Raw genomic sequence first — 10,170 nt, 5'->3', positions numbered from 1 at the left:
GTTCACAGTGAAAATGAATGACCAGATGTATCATCGCAACAGCAGAAACATACACACAACTGGAGAAGCCTTTCCATCACAGAAAACAGCTGATGAGGAAGAGTTGATTTCACCAACTGAACAAGGGACAGAATGACCTTCAGTCCCAGAGGTCAACTGTTCCCCAATAAATGCAACGGATCGACAGCAACAACTTTCCCCCAATGAGGCAAAGCCACCACTGGAACAGACAGGAACCAAATGAGCAACAGCCTGCACATGTATCATTAGAAGATCTGAACAGTGTGCAATGTGTGTGAAATGTGAGGCAGACTTAACTAAACAAATGTCTGTTCACACGTGATGACTTCGTTTAGGGATCATGCCTGTGGGTAACTTGCAGCTGCAAACAATGGTTCTTTGAATTGTTTTTTTTTGTGAAAGCGGGATGTTTGAGAAATGCCTTTGTGTACAGTGGTTTGCCAGGGTCATGTGACCGCCGAGATAATCTGGGGTCAAACAACGGCTTTGGGCAGAAGCCATTTTAGCCACCACATGGAACAATTATGAGATCAGACCAGGGTGTGATGCCCTACGCTGAGTGTTTGATAGATGTATTAAAAGGTGAAATATAGATAAGGAACTAAACCTCACAATGTGTTCGGCCCTTTGAAGGAGAAAGGAAGAGAATTAGAGGCTGTGGGTGTCATGATATGCAGACATGCACATAATAATATACAGACAGGCACAGACATTAAGCTAATGAACACAGAGAACAGGACATGACCAATGAGCAGGCAGGACACGCAGGGGTGGTATCTCACTATAAAAGGCACGAGGCACTCACATTCCGCCTCTTTCCACTGATGAACATCTACAGAGTGAGTCAGGGTGTATGTACAGTATCACACCTTCAGCACGTGGCTAAGAACTAGTCTGGTTCAGTCAGACAGAGTAACCACACTTAGGTTAGCAAAGAGTCGAACTCATAGAGAACTGTGCTAACTGTGCTCCTGGTTCAATAAATCAGATTGAACTAGCTTCAAGGTCTGGAGTATCTTTTGGTTAAAGCTGCATCCAGTTGCAACCTGTGTTATCCCAGAGTACATAATATGACATGCTACCAGGAGACTGCTTACCGTGAATCAAGGGATGGACTGAGGTGGTTTACCTCAGTCCGTTCCGTGATGACCAGCGAATGTATCCCAGAACCATGGAGAAGATTCAGGCTCCTCACCAGCTCAGGACCTCCGGCAAACTCGGTGACAAACTGGCGGACATTCAAGCAAAAGTTTCTGCTGTACATCGAAGCTTCAGACCTCGTGGGTGCGTCTGATGCAAGGAAGATCACGCTTCTCCTCTCAACAGCGGGTGATCAAGCCATCAAACTATTCAACTCTTTTCACTTCATCGAAGGCCAGGCCAAGACAAAGTTTCAGACCATCCTGGACAAGTTTGATAGTCACTGTGAAGTGGACACCAATGAAATCTTCGAGCGCTACATATTCAAACAGCGTCTACAAGGTAAAGATGAATCTTTCAACTCCTTCTTAACTAACCTCCGCCTGCTAGAGCTGTCCTGCAACTTTGGTAATATTGCTGACTCCATGATCAGAGACCAAATCGTTTTTGGAGTTCACTCTGATCCTCTGAGACAGCAGCTACTGGAAATCAACCATATGGCCCTGCCAGTCACGATTGAAACATGCACAGTGCATGAGCACGCCAAACATTGCTAGCCAAGTACAAATCAGCTGAAAATGAGAAACTTGCCTCCCATGAGGCAGAGAGTGTGCAGGCCACCTCCCGGATGCAGTGCCTCAGCATTGATGAAAGCGGTCATTTTGCGCGATTTCCCCGGGGCCCCACGCATGCACGTGGGCAACACGGTAGCATTGTGGATAGCACAATCGCTTCCCAGCTCCAGGGTCCCAGGTTCGATTCCGGCTTGGGTCACTGTCTGTCCGGAGTCTGCACATCCTCCCCGTGTGTGCGTGGGTTTCCTCCGGATGCTCCGGTTTCCTCCCACAGTCCAAAGATGTGCAGGTTAGGAGGATTGGCCAGGATACATTGCCCTTGGTGTCCAAAATTGCCCTTAGTGTTGGGTGGGGTTGCTGGGTTATGGGGATAGGGTGGAGGTGTTAACCTTGGGTAGGGTGCTCTTTCCGGGAGCCGGTGCAGACTCGATGGGCCGAATGGCCTCTTTCTGCATTGTAAATTCTATGCACGATGCGAACGGGATAACGAAGCAGCCGACACCCACACTGCGCATGTGCAACAACGCGCGGAGCGTCAGGACGCCAACATCATGACGTGCTCGAACTGCGGCAATGCCCACTTAAAGAAACATTGCCTGTAAGAAGCAGGCGATGTTTAAACTGCGGGAAGCCTGGACACTGTGCAGCCTTGTGCAGGTCTGCACCACCAGTCAGGGGCCAGCACTCCCAATTCTGACGACGGCACGTTCAGAGTGTGCAACAACGATTACTGGATTCTGATCCTGGCAGTACAACGGATCCAGAGGGAGAATGCCTGGACTCCGCCTACTGTGTGGGCATCATTACCAAATGTGAATATGGCACATCCAACTCATCACAAATTCAATCCATTCTAGCTGTGGATTCTGTGGACAGCCATACACTTGCCCAACCTGGATCACCTCCCGGCGCTGCAGAAGGTGCAGCAGCTCCAAAACCAGCAAAAGCAGGGCTATGATGCTCATGCCACTGATTTTCCCGTGTTATCCCCGTCAGTCACTGTCAGGATGAAGATACCGGATGGTGGCTGGTCTGCTCAGCTGTCGTTGTTTCACAGGCTGCGCTCCACTCGTATGTTGTACGTATGGCTGATGGTTCTGTTGTGCGATGAAACAGACGGGCACTGCGCAAAGTTGCCTGCCCGCAACCACTTTCTTCTCTGCTTCCGTCCATTGATTTGCCACCTCCTGATGCCTCAAACTACGAGGCCACCAGTCAGGTTCCATCCCGCCTGTCAAGGCGCTGTCGTCCCTACCACCACCTCTCCGGCAGTCGAGAAGGATCAGACACAAGCCCCAGAGACTGGACTTATGAACATTTGTTTTGTTTGATATGTTCTGTTTTCTCACATTAGACAGCTGTCTTCACATGTAAATACGTTCACATATGCCATCGCTTGTAAATATGTTAATATATGTCACCACATGTAAGTACATTCCCATGTGCCAACAAAACATAAAAAAGGGGAGATGTCATGATATGCAGACATGCAGATAATGATGTACAGACAGGCACGCGCAGGCAGCTAATGAACACAGAGAACAGGACATGACCAATGAGCAGGCAGGACACTCGTGGTGGTATCTCACTATAAAAGGCATGAGGCACTCACACTCCACCTCTTTCCACTGTGTCATAATATACACCAGTATATCGGTGCAGACACAGACTGATGGACACACACAGGGACCAATCAACATGTAGAAACACTGCAGCCAATCACCAGTTAGAATACACACACTATAAAGGCAGAGGGCACCACGGTTCCCGCTCATTCTGGGTGCTGCCTCTGAGTGTAACAAGAACTCATCCAGTCCAGCACAGACTCACACCACGTGCTGAGAGAATCAACTGGTTCGGACAAGGCTTAGGTCTCTAGTTTAAGTTAGCATCATTTAGACCCACAGTCATCGTGTGTTAGTTAGTTAGAAGTAGTTAATAAAATTGAGTTGAACCTTCATCAGTGTTGGAAGTGTCTGTTCATCTCTCAAGTCTACATTAGCCAACACTTCATGGTACCAGAAGTTGAGGGATGCTCGCACTTCTGAGACCTACCTTTCAGTGATCTTCCTTCCACCAATCTCGCGCCATCCTACAGAATGGACTCCGTTCGCCCACGGCCGCCTCTCCCCATTGCCGGGAATCTGGGCTCGAACTGGAAACTTTTCAAACATCGCTTCCAGCTGTACCTCGAGGCCAGGGACCTGGAAGCTGCCTCGGACGCACGGAACATTGCTCTCTTCCTCTTCACAGCCGGGGACCACGCTCTGCACATTTACAACTTGCTCACCTTCAATGAGGGGGAGGACAAATCGAAGTTCAAGACCGCAATTCTAAAGTTCGACAACCACTGTGCGGTCGAGGTCAACCAAAGTTCATCGCCCACCTCATAGACTGAACTTATGAACTCTGTACACATGTGGACTTTCTGAATTTTTTTTTCCTATATCCTTTATTGTTGCATTCATTCTCCAGTGATTTGTAAATAGATTAGTTGGTTCTTCCAGTTCATGGTAGTCATCTGCACCAGGCACCTTCCTCTGTAAATAGTCTTGTTCCCTGTATATAGCTTTGTACATATGTCTCCGCACCTCACACGTAGCTAGGTACATTTTCCACACACCCACACTATTTATTATCACATGCCTATATCAACATTTTTTATAAAAGGGGGATGTCATAATATACACCAGTATATCATGGTGCAGACACACACTGATGGACACACACAGGGACCAATCAACACGTACAAACACCGCAGCCAATCACCAGTTAGAATACACACACTGCCTCTCAGTGTAACAAGAACTCATCCAGCCCAGCACAGGCTCTCACCATGTGCTGAGAGAATCAACTGGTTCGGACAAGGCTTAGGTCTCTAGTTTAAGTTAGCATCATTTAGACCCACAGTCATCGTGTGTTAGTTAGTTAGAAGCAGTTAATAAAATTGAGTTGAACCTTCATTAGTGTTGGAAGTGTCTGATCATCTCTCAAGTTTACACCAGCCAACACTTCACGCTGATGAACATCTACAGAGTGAGTCAGGGTACATGTACAATATCACACCTCCAGCACGTGGCTAAGAGCTAGTCTGGTTCAGTCAGACAGAGTGACCACACTTAGGTCAGCAGAGAGTCGAACTCATAGAGAACTGTGCTAACTATGCTACTGGTTCAATAAATCAGATTGAACTAACTTCAAGGTCTGGAGTATCTTTTGGTTAAAGCTGCATCCAGTTGCAGCCTGTGTTATCCCAGAGTACATCACACATCAGTGGGTGGCAAGATCCCATTTTCCTTCCCAATATCAAACTCAGTCATATTCAAAAATGCTTTCGTCATTAAATCAAGTTGTTTTTGAACAGTTTTCTAGGGGCACTTCAGCTAATAACTTTAAAATTATTCAAACACATCAGCATTATAAAATCCATAGTGCCTCCATAATCAGCACTGTGGCAGACATGTATAAATTGGGCCCATGCAGTTTCTGTCTTGCAAGATTCTTTTGAAAGGTGATATTATTTTAATCTGGCATCTCTGTGGAGGAACTGAGGAAGGGAGGGTGGGTTCACCCTTTGTTTAAATACTGATCTGTAAGCCTCCTTCTCTCTTTTAAAAAAAAATTAAGTTCAGCTTTGTTGAATTGCAACAAGTTCCAACAAGATATTCAAAGAAATCCTCAGAAAGGATCATAAGATAACAGCCTGGCATATTCTGCCATTGTCGTCCTGGCAACAGACAGAGTTAAGTTAGACCCCCCTGTGTCTTAGCCTCCAGCGGCAAATTCACACCGCAATTGGCTGGAAAACCATGCAATAGGCCATACTGAATGGGAGTGATAAGGCCAACTTACAGCTGTTAAGACATTGCAGGTTACAGGACGTGTAAGGGTCGCAGCGTGTCTCCGCTGGCCTGGCATGTCTATTCAGGAATCCACACATTATTACCTCAGCTGTAAACAAACATTTCTGCTGTGCCTGAACTGCTTGGCTGTAGAACATTCTGCCGCTGATTAAACGTAGACACGAGACAAAGCAAGAAATGTTTTGGAGGGTGGATGAAGCCGGAATAAAATGGGAGCTGGGGGCCCCAACATCCACCTACAAGAGTGTACCATTACAAATGGTAAAGGTCCCTAACACTGTTCACTGGTTGGTTATTTGGTAATACCTTTAAAGAGAGAGAAACTAGGAGGAGGAGAAGTAGGCTGATTCTGCCATTCATTATGATCATGGCTAACCCTTGATCTCAATGCCATGTTCCCACTTTCTCCCCCATGCCCTTTGGTGCCGTTAAAATCTAAAAAAAAAATCTATCTCTTTCTTGAATACATCCAATGACTACTTCCAATGACCTGGATTTGGGACTGAAGCTGTAGGTGAAGGGGATAGAAGAAGTTACAGAGTAGTCTGTGTGCAGAAGGCAGTGGTTCACTGCCTCCACCCATCACCGTGACAGACTCAAAAAATCCAAAAGGAACAGATCTGCAGAGCAGATGGCATTGGTCAAAGATATCACAAGATGAGTCTGAAAGAAGAAGTACATTAGGCACACTCATACAAAATGAAGCCAACTCTCCGGACCGTCAGCCACGCGTTCCTCGGCGTTTTGTCCTCGCCAGCAGCGGGATTCTCCGTTCCCACCACCTGCCAATGGGATTTGATATTGTGGCTGCTCCACGCCGCCGGGAAACCGACAGGCGTGGGTGAGCTGCCGGCGCGTCAGAGAATCCCGCCAGTGGAGAATTCAGCTCCATCGGTAAATGCACCTGCTTCTTTTACATTATTCTATCATCACTCTACACATGAAGGATGTCCTGATCTGTGTTGAACTTGGAGCAGTGCCCTGGATTAATCATTCCTCTGCCGCTTACTATTTCATATATATCTATAGGAGATCCCTTCATTGTCATCTCCAATTGTCTCCCGTTTTTTCATCATGACATGGTCCGTCAACACAAGGGTGCATCATTTGGCTATTATATGCAGCATGTCTGAGGCCTGAATTTTCCTTATGTCTCACTGGTGAAACATTGACACAGTATTGCGAATGCAGTCAAAGATGAACACTACTGATGTGGAGATGCCAGCATTGGACTGGGGTGAGCACAGTAAGAAGTCTGACAACACCAGGTTAAAGTCCAACAGGTTTGTTTCGAATCACTAGCTTTCGGAGCACTGCTCCTTCCTCAGGTGAATGAAGAGGTGGGTTCCAGACACATATATATCGACAAAGTCAAAGATGCAAGACGATACTTTGATTGCGAGTCTTTGCAGGTAATTAAGTCTACAGGTCCAGACGGCGCAACTGGAGAGAGGGATAACCCCAGTTTAAAGAGGTGTGAATTATCTCAAGTCAGGACAGTTGGTAGGATTTCGCAAGCCCAAGCCAGATGGTGGGGGATGAATGTAATGCAACATGAATCCAAGGTCCCGGTTGACGCCATAGTCATGCGTCCGGTACTTGGCTATCAGTTTCCACAGCAAGAATTCACAGTAAGAAGTCAGTAAGAAGTCTTACTGTGGAAGTACGTGAGTTCTCTTTGTGGGACTAAAGAAGTCAGGAAGTTACACTGACAAGCTGAATACTTCCCCATGCTGTGCAATGCAGTACAAATCCCCCACTGCTGGGGCTGTTAACGTTTTCTTTTCATCTTAGTTGGAGCAAGGAGACTACACACTTGGCATATCGCTTTGAATTTCCCATTCCATTAAACTCGTGCCCTGTGGAATGAGGAATCACGGAGCAGTATGTGCACAAAGTGTGCCTCCTTGTAAGTGATTGAGTGGAGGATGACTGGCTGAGGATAGTTATAGCTGCACAGTATGCCTTCTGCTTTGCCCTGGAGCTCCACCATTGGCATTGTTCACTGCCAAAGGGGATGTAGTTCATTGACTATTAGTCAAACCAAGGATAAGGAATGCGTGGTGTATCTGGAAAATAGTTATTTTTATAGGCCTAGCTACCCATTGCGTAGGTCAGAAAGATTGTGGAGGAAGAATCTGATCTAGTGGGATGTCCTGTATTTATCTTTCATCTTTTTAGAAATTCTCCATTCATGTTTTGAATCATGTCTTGTTCCTCTGCTGGGGAGCCTGATGCTTGCCTTGCTCAATGCTTTGCTTAGTCCCCAACCCTGGCTGTCTGGAAGGCATGTGGAGCTGTTCAGGCTAACTGCAGCCAGGAAGTTGCATAAAGCCAGAGTAGATTTATTCACCACTGGAGATCCTGCTCTCCTTGCCTGTGAAGAGGCAGCTTGCCTCTACTTGGTGCTTCTTCCTGATTGGGAATTTTCCTGCAGCGCTGGCTATCTATCGATTTCTTCTGCCAATCTAGTGGAGATGGTGAGGGGGACATGCAGGGAATCTAAATCTAATTACCACTGCACTTAGAAAAATCTACCTGCTTTCCTGTTAGTGATGGTGAGGCTAATTGTCACAGAGATCCATGATTCAGTTAGAACCATAGAACCATTAGAGATCCATGATTCAGTTTGAACCATAGAACCATTAGAGAGCCATTATTCAGTTAGAATCATAGAAACGTTGCGGTGCAGAAAGAAGCCATTCAACCCACAGTGTCCCCACTGGCCAACAATGAGAAAAATGAAACAAGCCACTCATGTTAATCCCAGTTTACAGAACCTTTGTCCATAGCCTTGCTGGATACAGCACTTCAGATGCAGGTCCAGGTACTTTTTAAATGAGTTGAGCATTTCAGCCTCAACCTCCAATTCAGACAGTGAATTCCTCTGGGTGAAAAGGCTTTTCCTCATGTCCCCTATAATCCTTCCACCAATCATCTTAAATCTGTGCCCCCTGATAATTGACCCCTCAGCTTGGGGGAAATAAGTCTCTCCTGTCTAACCTACCTAGGCCCCATCATAATTTTGTACACCTCACTTAGGTCATTCCTTAGACTCCTCTGTTCTTAGGAAAAACAACCCTCACCTGTCCAATCTCTCCTCTTAGTAAGTTTCAAGCCCTGGCAACATTCTTGTAAATCTTCTCTGCACTCTCTCCAGAGCAATTATGTCCTTCCTGTAAAGTGGTGACCAGAACCGTACAGGAAATGCCAGCTATGGCCTGACCAGCGTTATTATACAGTCCCATCATTATGTCCCTGCTTTAACATTCAATACCTCGCCCAATAAAGGAAAGCATTCCATATGCTTTCGTGACCACCCTGTTCACCTTATCTTGCTGCCTTCAAGCGTGGTGAGCATTGTTGTTTTTCAGCACTCGGGCCCCAGGTTCAATTCCCAGCTTCGGTCAATGTCTGTGTGGTGTCTACACGCTCTCTCCGTGTCTGCATGGGTTTCCTCCGCGTGCTCCGGTTTCCTCCCATAAGTCCCGAAAGGCCTGCTGTTAGGTAATTTGGACATTCTGAATTCTCCCTCAGTGTACCTGAACAGGTGCCGGAATGTGGCGACCAGGGGCTTTCCACAGTAACTTCATTGCAGTGTTAATGTAAGCCTTCTTGTGGCAATAAAGATTATTATTATTAGAAAGCAAATCCACTTCTGACCTTATGATGCGGGGAGGTCATTGATCAAGCACTCCTGTGAGAAACTCCTGCAACAATGTCTCGGGGCTGAAATTATTTACCTCCAACAATCATAACAATCTTCCTTTGTGCTGGGTATGACTCCAAGCAGTGGAATGTTTCCTCTCTGATCCCCTTGGCTTCAGTTTTTATAGGGCTCCTTGGTCAACTGTGTCTTGATGTCAAGGGGCAGTCACTCTCACCTCACTTCTTGAGTTCAGCTGTTTGGACCAAGGCTCTAATAAGGTCGCAAACTGAGTGGCCCAGGTGAAACCCAAACTGAGCGTCAGTTCACAAACTATATCAATGATTTAGATGTGGAACCCAAGTGTTATGGAGTGTATTCTCAATTGCCTGACACCGGTATTGAGATTCCTGATCAGACGGAGAATGGAGCGTCCCCCAAAAAACAGGATTGGCATCAGGCGCCAAACCCGTTGCAATGCTTCAATCCCCCACTGGTGGCAGCAGCGAGCTACCCGCCCTGCACTGGTGGCACCGGGCTGGGAGGCCGATTCTCCCACCCCCCCCACCCCACCCCCATGTTATGCTCCACCCCCTCAGCCGGGAATCAGTCGGGAGTGATTTGGTGCAAGTATTTACAAACGGGACCCAGTCGCCATGGCTGTGGAGGGTGAGCAAGGAGGCAAATAAACCATTGAAACTTCTCGGGTTTGCTGAGGGGTTGTTTGCCTAGACCTCAGGGACTAACGGGCACGACTTGGTGGCATGGGGTGGATTCGGGGTCTCCCCCTTCGGACCTGGCTGAGATCCCCCCATTGTTGCATAAATGTATTTAAACCTACCCCCAGCTACAACTTACAGGTTCCTGGCTGTTGAGACTGCTGACTACGCACAGAACCCTGCAAATGCTGTGAGGGTTATTGGTC

This window comes from Scyliorhinus canicula, chromosome 21, assembly GCF_902713615.1.
Source record: "Scyliorhinus canicula chromosome 21, sScyCan1.1, whole genome shotgun sequence".
In the NCBI taxonomy this organism is placed as follows: domain Eukaryota; kingdom Metazoa; phylum Chordata; class Chondrichthyes; order Carcharhiniformes; family Scyliorhinidae; genus Scyliorhinus; species Scyliorhinus canicula.
The sequence above is the reverse complement of the archived record's forward strand: the minus strand, read 5'-3'. Positions refer to the sequence as shown.